This window comes from Papaver somniferum, chromosome 10 (genome assembly GCF_003573695.1).
Source record: "Papaver somniferum cultivar HN1 chromosome 10, ASM357369v1, whole genome shotgun sequence".
In the NCBI taxonomy this organism is placed as follows: Eukaryota; Viridiplantae; Streptophyta; class Magnoliopsida; order Ranunculales; family Papaveraceae; genus Papaver; species Papaver somniferum.
In genome coordinates this window covers 24,356,239-24,370,109 of record NC_039367.1, presented here as the reverse complement: position 1 = coordinate 24,370,109, position 13,871 = coordinate 24,356,239, and the positions used below count along the sequence as shown (strand labels likewise).

The 13,871-nt window shown below is 32.8% G+C and overlaps 1 pseudogene; it reads left to right on the top strand.

Annotated features, from left to right (window-relative positions):
- Nucleotides 1–5,741: 5,741 nt before the first annotated feature.
- Nucleotides 5,742–10,644, top strand: LOC113317721 (annotated as a pseudogene).
- The last annotated feature ends 3,227 nt before the right edge of the window (nucleotides 10,645–13,871 follow it).

The following is a 13,871-nucleotide window of genomic DNA, read 5'->3' as shown; positions in this document are numbered from 1 at the left end:
CCCTAAAAGCACCCTTGTTCACGTACGCGGACAAATAGATGAAGAAGAAGAGTACGCGTACTGAAACCCTTATAAACCTGGTCGCACTTGGACCCGTTCATGTATCGTGACCCATAAAATAAAGACAAGAATATTATGAGGTTCATACGACCAAATTTAAACCTAAACCATGAGGTTCGCACACTGTTAGAATCACGTCACTGTATGGTAAATAAGATAGCAGAAAACTAAATAACCTTATTTAACCTTAGGTAGACAGAAAAATTTTTGTCAAAGGAGCTTTTGTTGTAAAATAATATTTTACATTTCAAAAGCAATACTAACCCATAATACAAAAATTCACAAAGCTAATCAACCCGTTACTTACCCCATCTCAAGTTATATACAAATAGGGTGAAGCCAATCTTGTTACCAAGAGGCTAGATGGGCAGAAGATCCCTCATGCACCATCTCTGGTTAATATTTATGGAATGTACTAGAAGTATAATCATAGTAATGATGATACTCAGGGTTAATTGAACTTTTTGACTCTTTTTTCTTACGATTAAGGAATAGAGTTCTCCGACATTTGGAACTTGCAACAAAATCATCAGAAACCTTTTTATCAATTTTACCTGAGTTGTTAACAAGACCTGATTGCACGTCATGTATACATGAATTGACAGAATCAGGGTTTTTACCAGTACAAACCTTTTCCTTAATCGAAATTAGTTGTTCCAGCGATTTAAAAACGTTCTCAAAATCTTTAAATATATCTTTGTCAATTGATCCATCATGATAGTATTCCTCAAAAAGATTGAGAAGCAGTCTAGTGAGGTTCCATATCCTTGAGCTTTTGTTCACACGTTTCCTGAAACTAACCTTTTTAAAGGAACCTTTATTTTTTTCCTTTAGATTGTTTTACATCATCTAAGATTTCCAACATCTTATATTACCCGAGATAATCTTGAAAGACCAGAGGTCTTGAAGAAAATAAACTCTGAACAATCTTTAAGGATTTCTGGTGTGCGTTACAGATGCACAAAACAACTTTCCCAAAGTGATTTCCATCGGGACAGACTTTAGGATCAAACAAACACAAACTTATTAGGTTTATCGTGTTTTCCTTCTCTGATACCAATTGAAAAAGCGGGGGTATAACAACCACACCCAATAATTCGTCTGGAAATCTGTATGAACTAACTCCAATATAATTCCGAGAGTACCAACTAACAAGGCGAGCTCAACCAGGAAAGATATTAAAGAGTTATATCTCAATTTCTCAATACAATCTGCAATCAAAAAGATAGAAATCTGTGAGCCCGTTTGATATGAGAAATACCTTGGATCAATTCATATCCAACAATCGAGGTCGGATTTACCAATTGATTGAACTATGCACAACACGTGATATTTCAATTATATAAATAAGTATAATGTGGAAAAGAAATAACACCGACACCAAGAGTTTTATTAATGAGGAAACCTCAAATGAAGAAAAACCCCGGGACCTAGTCCAGTTTTGAACATCACATTGTATTAAGCCGCTACAAACACTAGCCTACTACAAGTTAACTTCGGACTGGAATCTAGTTGAACCCTAACCAAGTCTCACACTGATTAAGGTACAGTCGCGTTCCTTACGCCTCTAGAACCACCCCGGATTCTGTGCACTTGATTCCCTTAGCTGATCTCACTCATAACTAAGAGTTGTTACGACCCAAAGTCGAAGACTTATAAACAAATATGTCTTCCTCAAATAAGTCTATTCAAATAGATAAATCTATCTCCCACAGAAGTACCTATGAAGTTTTGTTCCGTCGTATAATAAACCAAGTTGAATAGGAACCAATTGATAATCCGGTCTTATACTCCCGAAGAGAAGCCTAGAAATATCAACCACCTCACAATAACTTAACTATATGGTAGTATAAGAAGTTATTGTGGAATCACAAAGAATGAGACGAAGAGCTTTGTGATTACTTTTTATATCTTACCTATCGGAGATAAATCTCAAGAAAATCTTAGAGAAGATAGTACTCAAATATGATATAACAAGTAAGATCAGAATATGCAACTACAGAGAAAATATTTGGATCTGGCTTCACGAATCCCAAATGAAGTCTTCAAGTCATTAACCTATAATGGTTTTGAAAAAACCTAGGTTAAAGGAGAATCGACTCTAGTCGCAACTAGGACATGGGAAAGTGTCAGGATTAGGTTTTCCAGTTACTAGAGTTCTCCCTTATATAGTCTTTCAAATCATGGTTTGCTTTCAATCAAAGCTAAGATATCTTAGTAACAAAGCATTCAATATTCACCGTTAGATGAAATCTTGATTTAAGATTCAATCTAAGTTTTCTTAAAACCAAAGCAATATCTCTCCACCGTTAGATGGTCTTAGCTTGTTACATACAAATGAAATATACCTCCATTTAGATATGGTTAACCTTACCTAAACGTGTATGTTGAGTTGGCTCAATAACAATTAACCGAAGTTATCCATATGAACACTTTTGTCTTAACGACATTCATCTATGACTTATAGATCAGATATGATGATCAATCAATCATGAAAGATAACCAAATGAATGTAATTGTGTTTCTCATAGAGTTGTTCAATTGTTCACCATTTCATATAAATATATGTGAACCAATTGAAACAAAATCGGATTGATTCGTAATCGTACAAAGTACCTATATAAGAATCAATTCATGAACATTAACCCATGGTTTGCAATGATTGAATTCCTTAATTCATAAATGTATTTGTTCAAGAGTATGAAAATCATATATAACCGATTTTAGAACTTTAACCACTAAGTTTGCAAACTGGCATGCAAACTATAGTTTCCGGACTTTGGTCTTGTCCAGCTGTTTGCAAACGGTAATGCAAACAGCCGTCCAGGACCTAACTCAGGTAGAACCCTTCGCATACTGGTATGCAAACTTGGTTCTCGGACTATAACAGTGAAAACTATTTGCATACTAGGTGTGCAAACAAGGTTCCCGGATCTCAATCATACCAAAACAGTTTGCATACTAGGTACGCATACTGTGTTGTATCCAGACAATGGTTTTTGTTCTAAACTCTCATTTAAATCATTGAAACATCCTTGGAAGACGACAATATTTGTCTCACACAAACTATTAGCTTCAAGTAATTTTCAAGTGATTGAATGATCAATACGAAACTTTCCAAGTCGAAACCAAACGATTGTCTCACACAAATCATGTAAGATGTTTCAAGGTAATTTCCACATGATCATCTTTTGACTTATTATTTAGTTTCCAACAAATAAATTCTTTCCAACTAAACTCGTCATGAATAATGATGAACGTAGCTAAAGCAAAAAGCTTCCAACACATATTTTGAGAAATAGATAAGCGAGATAAACTCGGCTTGAAATATCAAATGTGTATAATATAAAAGTCTATATAGATATACGACTTAGTCTCATTAGGACATATAATAAAATAAACTTCTGAGTGATAGATAAGTTTTAGTCTCCACATACCTTTTGTTGATGAATTTCCTCCAAGCTATCCTCAGTAGATCTTCGTCTTCAATCGATGAACTCTGTGAAGTCTAAAGCTCAGCTACACATTCTATCATAATCTGAGACATAGCTATAAGTAGACTAGAAATCAAGACTTATAGTTTTGATCAACTAAACTTGACAAACAAGCTTGAGATAGTAACACTTGTGAGTTCGACCGAGCAATGCTCTAATAGAAAATCTTACGGTTAACGAGAACCCATGTTGGAAAAGTCATTTTGCTTCATCCACGGACAATCTTAGAGTTCCCATGTTAAAGCTCTTACTCTCCATATGCTTCTTCTTGATTTTATTATCATTGTAACATTGTAATAAAAGTGAATTTCTCACGTTCACACTTTGTTATTACCTGTCTAGTCGACAACCATTTACCATAAAAGTCAAATGAGATTTCTATTGACTTTGATAGATTTTTTATTTGAGTGATTCCTGGAGATTCTCTGAAAATCTAGGGATTTCTAGTGATTTTTTGAGAGTATATTAAAGAGTGTTTATGACTTGTAGAGACAGAAAATGAGATTTAAAACAGTCTCCGTGATTTGTAGAGACAAAAAACCATATAAAATACCTAATCAAAAATTCAAAACTTCTACTAATTTTTATTATGCACGTTATAATGTGCAAATGGCTTATTTCTTGGCCGTTTGCTCAAGAAAAAAGAAAAAAAAATGGTTTACTCTTAAAAACGAATATTTCCAAAATTTCCAAGTCCCCCAAAATATCACCTTTTCGGGAGAGATTTCTACCATGCCTATTTTCCCAAAAAAATCTCTGAAAACAACAAATTCGTGACTTTCAATTCTCCTTCCAATAAAGGGGTGTTGGAGTTTCAATTCTCTTTTCAATTCTTACTAAATCTTAATCCAATAACATAGAGTTTCAGAGAATCTAAATGACTTTTAAAAAATCTTTAACCAATAACAAGAGATTTGAAATCTCATTAGATAGTGATAATCCCTATGGACTAACAGTAGATTGGAAACTCACCGCAAGTCAATTGAAATCTCATGTGACCACCTCCCTATTAAAGTTTCCCATGCTAAAGGCTCTTACTCTCCCTGTGCTTCTTCTTGATTTTATTACCACTGTAACATTGTAATAAAACTGAATTTCTCATGTGCACACTTGGTTATTGCCTGGCTAGTCGACAACCATTCACCATAAAAGTCAAGCTAAAGTCAATTTCAAATCAGTTAATAACTGTTACCCCATGGGGCCCACAATTTCATTTTGCGCACCAGAAGCAGATGGGAACTCGATATTCAGTAGTACTAGTGACTCACAGTTTCACTTGACAGTATGGCAATACAATATCAACATTGGAACTATTAGAAAAATAAAAATAAAATCATCTGGTCTTATCTTCAAATTTCTATCCATGACTATCCTAATTCTAAATTCAGACTTGTTAAATTTTTGTCCATTCTCCATGTTGAAAAACATACCAGCAAAATCCCAAAAAAAATATGAACCCAAAATTGATTAAAGGAGCAGAATAAGGCATTTTCTGGACTTCCACTATTAAAAAAGCAGAAGGAGATAACAGGGCAACAATTAGGTATCTACAAGGAAAGGAATCAACTATCCAATGGCAAAGCATTGCAATTCTTGAAGAAGTAAAGAAGCTAGTAGAACAAATGGTCTATATTTTGGGTTTCCACTACGTAGACAGACGAGCAAACAAAGTGGCAGACCAGTTGGAAAAGAAAGGAAGAAAAATTACCACTGCAATTTCTTAGTTAGACCAAATTCCCTTATTTTTAATTCCAACAATTGCACTTGACACTGTCAAGGCTTATGAATCCTGTAATAAAGTACAAACCTTGTATCAGTTCAAGAGGAGGCTAAATATAGAGATACAGGCATTAGCAGGACAAGTCTATCTGAGCTCGCTCCTGATGAGAGCGAATCAAATGCTTAGCCAACTCTGTTTCCAGTAATATATTTCTACTTTCAAAAAAAAGGAAAAAAGATTGATTAATCCCAACACTAACCCTCCTTTGATGTTTTTTCTTTTGTCAACTAGTAGTGTTCTTCAACCACTCCATTATTTAAAGAATTTTAATTCAAGTCAACGATTATGACACGCCATAATTGATCGATCCATTTTATAATAAACTATACACACTTGCAAATCAAAGAAAAGCATGGTTTTGAAATCTGGTTGTTGTTGGATATGAATTTTTTCAAGATACCATTAAGTCATCTTGTCATTAATAACAAGCTAAGAACATATAATTGATTCAATATTTCCGCCTTTTTTTTTAATTCGGCTGTTGTTTTCATTGTCGGGTAGTCGACTGAATTATCACTGAACAGATGATAGACTTTTTATGCTTCTTATATCACTCTCTTGAACATGAAAATTGCAGAACTTGGAGAAATGGATGGTAATGGCGGTATTCGCGGCATCCTGCTCTCGATAGTGTTGTTATTGCAGCTTCCTTTTCACTCTGCCGCGTTTCCGCTATGCACCAATTCAAGTAAGTTAAGTTTCTCTCTTTTTCTTTCCTATTATTACTTAGTTAATTTGTCTCTGCGGGTTTCTGATTATTGTTGTTTAAATTGGAATAGGAGCACCATTGATTTCAAAGACCCCTTTAAACTTCTGTTCTTATAATGGAAGTACTTGTTGCGACTCCGCGAAAGATTCACAGTTGAAAAAACAGTTGCAAGCTTATAACGTTTCCAATACCGCTTGTGCTTCGCTTTTGAAATCGATTCTTTGCGCAATAAGTCCTTTTCTTTTTTGTATCATCACTTGCCAATTATACTTGCAGCTGCTAATTAAATTTAGCGTCACATTGAAAGAATAGTACTGTTTCCGAGTTAACAATAATAACTTGGGTTTGCAGCAATGCGATCAGTATTCGGCAGATATATTTAAGATTGAATTTGGGGTTAGGAATGTTCCGGTTTTGTGCAATTCCACTACTCTTGAAGTAAACTCGACTCAATCAAATACTGCAACAAATGACTTTTGTTCAAAGGTTTGGGATACATGTCAAAATGCATCCATTTTGAATTCGCCATTTGCACCTTCGTTACAAGGAAGTACCGGATGAGGAGCTCGGATTAATTCGAGTTCGAAGCTGACTGACCTTTGGCAATCAAAAGCTGATTTCTGTGGATCATTTGGTGGTTCCTCTATTGAGGAGGGATCTTTGTGTTTTGATGGTAAACCGGTTTCTTTTAATGAAAACAGCACTACTACTGAAACCAAAGCTCCTCCAAAGGGTCTGTGTCTTGAGAAACTGGGAAACGATTCTTTTCTTAACATGGTTGGTCATCCTGATGGTTCTAACCGTGTATTCTTAGCTAACCAAAAAGGAGAGATTTGGCTTGCAGCTGTTCCTGAAAATGGTTCTGGGGAAGCTCTAGTTTTTGAAGAATCTCCTTTTCTTGATTTAACGGATCAAGTGCATTTCGATACTGAATTTGGACTTCTGGGAATAGCATTTCATCCAGATTTTACGCGTAATGGGCGTTTTTTCGTTTCATACAATTGTGATAAAGTCACTTCACCAAGATGTTCAGGAAGATGTGCGTGCAACTCAGATGCAAAATGTGATCCTTCTAAGCTTGCTTCTGATAGTGGTGCTGATCCGTGCCAATACCATAGTGTTATTGCAGAGTATAGTTCAAATGGCACCGCATCAAAATCATCGTTGGTAAGTCATGTATTATTAATCTGAATTACTCGCATACTGAAACAATGCATAATAGATTTTACCCATGAATTTGATTTCCTTTTCAGAAAGCAGTTATAAATCCAACAGAGGTACAGAGAATATTCACCATGGCCTTCCATTTTCAGGACACCATGCTGGTCAGATTCTCTTCGGACCGGCTGATGGATATCTCTATTTTATGATGGGAGATGGTGGAAAGATCGGCGACCCGTATAACTTCTCCCAAAACAAGAAGTCCTTGCTTGGAAAGATTATGCGGTTTGATATAGATAATGCACCAAGTAAGTATTAAGGTCGACAACTCAGTCTGGGTTTGGAAATGTTATTTTGTTTTTTTCCAAAGCACTTTCAAATTTGGAATCATATCTATAGTAATATTTTTTCATTGTATTGTTCGGCGAAAGCTTTAGAAAGTGGTTTTTTATATAAAACACTTCCAAAATTCCCCAATTTTTAAAAGCTAGGAAGAGAAGTTTTTAAAAGCATTAGCATAAGCTATGGTTCCACACTAATTTCATATCTTAATTTACTTTTCTATTCCTATTTTATTTTATAAATTCCAAAAATTGCTCTTAAATATATGTAATATTAATTTTTTAATCTCTATATTTTATTCGTTAAAGGTGATTAATATTTCAATGAATTATTTTTAGAAAATAAGAGCAATATTAAAAAATATTTAATTATAGGTTGATTTTTGTTTGAAAACTATGTTTATAATTAAAAGTAACTATGAAAAATAATGTTTCTTAACAATAATATAATTATTATTATTAGTAAATTTATAATTATGTAAATTTAATAATAAAAATTATTTTTGAAGAATAAAACTATATCAAGAGATATGCCTGTTTTTGTCATTTGCTATATAAACAATAGACGAACCTCATATTTACCAAAGTCCATTCTATTATCTTTTTAATCAACTTTAGCTTTTAATTTATACTTTACCAAACGTTCAACTGCTCTCTTTTTTTCCACACAACAACGCACAACAGAAAAGCGCTTGTATAAAAAGCACAACAATACCAAACTAAGGCAGGTGTCACTTGTCATTACCCTCTTAGGCTGGGTTTGGCAATTGTTTTTATCTTCAAAAGCACTTTCAAAACATATAATGTGGTAATAATCTTTTATATTTGGTTAAAAAAAAGTGTTTTTTATCCAAAGCAATTCCAAAATTCCTCAATTTTTATAACACGTTTGGATGCCAGAAGTCAAAAGCAAAAGTCAGGAAGCAAGGATATTTTTCTTCACAAAAATTCGACTTCTTTGCTTCTAGAAGTCGTTTTGAAATTTTACTCCCAAACGAAATTCTTGCTTTTACTTATGGATGTGTATCCAAACATGCCATTAAAAGCTAGGGAGGAAGAGCTTTTAAAAGCTACAAAAGCATAACCTTTGGTCCCATTTAATCTTAATGCTTGATTTATCTTTCCTATCCATATATTATTTTATAAATGACAAAAATTACCCTTAAACTTATATACAATCAATTTTTTATTCCATATATTTTATTCCTTAAAGATTATAGTTTTTTCTTTCCAAAGTGTTTTAAATACCATTTCACTGAACTTTTATTTTAATTTTCATTTGATTTTTTTTTTTGAAAATTATATCTATAAAGAGTAATATAATATTTTTTAAACACAATAATAATAATAATGATTATTAATGAGTAGGAAAATAATAATAATAATAATAATAATAATTTGTAACTTTAATGATGTTAGTAGTGGTGTAGGTAAATTTCTTTTCTATAGGTTAGGGGTTGCTATTCAAAAAGGTGTTGGTGCCCAGCTTGTTGCTAGGTTACCAGCCAAAGTTCTGTACGAGTCAATTGTTTAAATAAAAATACTTTCACGAATAAAAAAAAAAGTAACTTTAATATTATATATATTTATTTATTTATAAAAAAAAAATATTTTTTAAACCCTAATAAAACTGAATAAAACTATTTTCAAAGATATGTTTGTTTTTATCATTTGCTACAACGACATAGTTGAATCTGATGTTTTACCTAACACAATTTGATCGCTTTTCTTAATCAGCTTTCACTTTAGTTTATATTTTGCCGAACATTCAACTGCTTTTTTTTGTACAGCACAACAATGCACAATAAAAAATTGATTTTATAAGAAGCACAACAATACCAAATTAAGCCTTATATATATGTTCCTCGTTGTCCTTTATATGTCAGGTACAAATGAAAGCGACACTGGTCTTTGGGGAAACTATTCTATACCAAACGATAATCCCTATGTAGACGACAAAGATTTAGAGCCGGAAATATTTGCCATGGGATTTAGGAATCCTTGGAGGTGTAGTTTTGATTCCAAACGACCATCTTATTTTTTGTGTGCGGATGTAGGCCAGGTTAGTTCTCTTCCAGCTATCTTTGTTTTTTATTACTTGAACTTGATGTCTGCTTTCGCGTATCCATTTCTTACTATTACAAGTTATCTTTCCAACTTTAAATAGGAGATATATGAAGAGGTGGATATCATAACAAAAGGTGGCAACTATGGATGGCGTGTTTATGAAGGAAATTCTCGTTATAATCCCTCGGAATTTCTCGGAGGAAATACATCAGTCAACTCTATAAATCCCATTTTTCCTGTCATGGGTTAAAACCATTCTGACATAAATGAAGGTGATAAGGAAGGCTCCGCTTCAATTACAGGTGGTTACTTTTATCGCTCAACGACTGATCCTTGCATGTATGGAAGGTGAGTTTCCTAATATTTCATCTAGTACATTTGCAACGTTGCAATTGAAAAGAAAATAAGTCCTTAAATATTAAATGCAAGTGCACTTGAGTCATTATCACTTCATTCCAGGTACTTGTATGCGGATTTGTACGCGGGTGCGATGTGGGCAGCTGAAGAAACCCCAACTGGAAGTGGTAAATTCAATACCACTCAGATACCATTCAGTTGTGGAAGTGATTCCCCGATACCGTGTACCTTTGAAATGGGAAGTTCAGTACCGGATTTGGGTTATATATTCTCGTATGGAGAAGATAGCAAGAAAGATGTTTATCTTTTAGCAAGTAGTGGTGTGTATAGAATAGTTCGTCCAAGACGATGCAATTACGCTTGCTCCAAAGACAACAGTACAACTTCAAATAGTATTCCTAATCCTTCTGATCTTTCGTCGAGTATTTCATTGATGGCGGGAACTTGGCATAACAAAACTGTAACCCTACTATATTCGTCTTTCTTGATTCTGTTATGTTTTCATTTGTAATGCAAATAGTTGATGTCGTTTGAGTTTTATGCTCATTTTTTTTGCTGTAGACAGTTCCTTTTGTTGGTGTATGCACAAATTGAAATTGTGATGCTTTGTACATTGAGGTGTAAAACAAGTGTAAGAAAACTGTAAATACATTTATAATCTCAAAGACCCTGATTGATGGAAAACGTATTTTTGATGTGGAAAAAATCACATAAATTAAAGTACTGCATCTGAAAGCAAATGAAGACAGACCTTTAACTATATATATTTTCAAATTCTTAAAGCAAGTAGTATGGCCAGAAACTCTACTTATTTCCAACCACTATATGTTATTATTGGTTTTGGCTATATGTTGTCAGGATACTGAGTTTTTGACCGAAGTTTAAAATGGGGGCCAAAACTAACAAACCAGAAATATATAGATTTTAAAAGTCAATAAAAGTGGATCAAAAAGTATATTTTCTGATATACATATTTGGTTTCCCGTAGGTCCTAGCCAAGCCTCGGTTATCTACCATTATCAGCTTGATAGTGATTGTTTTTCTTTTTATATACTCGAAAGTTTTATACAATGTATGCCACCATAGATGATCTTTTGTGTTTTTTTTTTACTTGTCTGAATATGAATCATCTGAATCTGAATGATATATATAAAGCTGACTTATTATAACTGATTCAAAAGTTCTTAAATAGTAGTATGCTATCAAAAAAAATTGAACCTATGTAGATATAAGTGCTCAAGGAGACATACTGACTCACGGACCTCTGAATTAAATGTATGATCAGAGTCAAACCTCAAGTTAGACATCATGCAAAATGAAAAAATAAACGACCTGATATCTGACACAAGTTGAGTCAGACGCCGAATCAAATCCAAATACCTATTCGGATCTAGCCATATAAGGTATGATAAATAGATTAGCATCATACGTGGAAGTAGTTCGAAAATTTCCCTCTTCATCTTCCTTTTGGAGGCACAAATAATTAAAGTAAGCTATGAATATTAACATTTCTTCGTTATCACTATCCACATTGAAATTTCAAGCAACTCATTTCTAGTCGTTTTCATTATCACCATAAATTATATTCCCATACAATCACTCTTCCTACATTCATATGATTTGTGATTATCTTCTCCATGTTTGTCACATTCTCCTCGAATAGTTTGTTGGAAATATTGTCTTTTGATGTAATATTTGTAGTTGAAGCTTTATTAGTTGGCATTTAAGAGTTAGTATTTCCAATACCTCCCTCTGAGTGAGCACTCAATTTGGTATTAATAAATGTCGTTCCATATTATTTCCCTAAAAATAATGCTCTTTGATATGCTTCCGAGACCGAAGATATGTTGGATAAGTTTAAAGTGTCTTGAAATTCCATTTTCTAGCCTCATATGTGCCGTGTTACAAGTTTTTTTTTACGTTTCATAATGTTATATCTTTCAATTAATTGATATAACTTCTTGGTATAATTATCTAGACTTTGACCCTTATTTGAAATTTTAGAATTTTCGATAGATAACCCTTATATAATTATGGGTTAAAAAGACAACCCTCATATATTTCTTAAGTTTCTCCCAAGATTTTAGTTTAGTTTTACCTCTTCTCAACCTCATTTTATTAACTTGTTACCACTAAGCGTCGACCCTTCATCCACAACCTTAGACAGTCATTCAATACACTCCATATGTTATGAACTCCATAAAATTTCGGAGTATCAGTTGCTAACATAGTTTTTAATAGTTTGAAGTAATAATATTGTTTTGTCGTGGTCTTTCTTTAAACACTTTTCGTGTTCCCTGTGGAAGAACATGACTAGCAAATGAATTATTTTTCTTATATGTGACTTCCTCACCACACTCATGAGTTGCAGTTCTAGGCTGAACTTGATCACTATTTCAATTATCTTGTCTTAAAAAAATATATTCAAATTACCATCTATTATTTATTCCATTACATCAAACAATTCATTCTTAAGATATTATTAGAGCATTGCTCGATCAAACTCACAGACTTGGGTATGTCAAGTACGGAATAACCAAATTTAGATGACAAAACATTTCTTGTGATACTAGAGTCAACATCTTTCATTTAGATTAGAGTTATGTAGTGACTCATAAGATAGATAAACATTCAATTACGCTTGAAGATTGAAGAATTAAGAAGACACGTAGACATCCATGAAGAACTTCACCATCAATAAGGTTAGTAATGTGAAGACCGGTTATCCTACTTATAATTTCTCATTTTCAATCTATTCATCAAAGAAGTAGTCACTCCTTGGACTAATACATATGATCTCAAATATACTTTATTGCATATAAAAATATGAGGATAAATTGAGCTTAGAATTTCGTGAGGATGACTATCTGTCTTCTATTCTTTTAAGAGATTATTACATCCTAGGGTTTTTTATTAAATACAACAAAACGTTGGTGGTATTCACATATATAATCACTTTCAAACATCCAATTCTTTTTTCATAGAAGTCTCCTATATTACCTCTTCTTTTTGGATCCATAATGTTATATCAATGAGAGTGAAATATCCAATTTGTATATACTACAGAGAAAAAAAATCCAAATTATTATATTTACAAAAACTAATTTCTACCGCAAATGAACATCTTCAGTATAATTTCTCCCAAAAATAAAACTAAAATTCTTGACATCAACTAGTGCGGATATAAATTATAAGTGCAAGAAGAATGTAAAGTTGTAACCGATATCATAAAAATGAACATGGTAATCTTCAGGTTAAGATATTTCTACCCTTGAAACAAGGAATAAACAAAGATTAAAGATTATTTTCTTACAGTATATGTGGAATTTCTATCCAATACTAATTGAAAATTTCAAGATTAAGGACATTTTTTTACATAAACTATAATCTAAGAAGAAGGTTAATGAAAAGAAGCAAACTAGGGTTTAACATTTTTTCTAAAACACAAATCAAAAAGAGTAGTGTGTACTAGAAATAACGAATATGTTAAGAACTAAGAAGAAGAAAATGGTAAAAAATTGATCAATTTTTTTTTTTGTATTTATAAAATAGAACGTCGTGCATTACATTTTTGAATCATTAATATCGAAAAATATGGTAAAAAAATATTTTTTATAATAGTCAATCTACTTATTAACTTACCCTCTTATTAAGAAGTGCATGTATTTACCAACTTACCCTCTTATGGACGACAAAGATTTAGAGTCGGAAATATTTGTTGTGCGACTCAGAAATTATTAAAGGTGTGATTTCAATTCGAAACAGTCGTCTTATTTTATGTGTGCAGATGTGGGCCAGGTTAACATTCTCTTATAACTATCTTAGTTTTTGAGTAATTGAAATTGATATGTATACTTTTTTTTTCCATTTCATCATTATTGCTCGAATTACTCCAAGATATC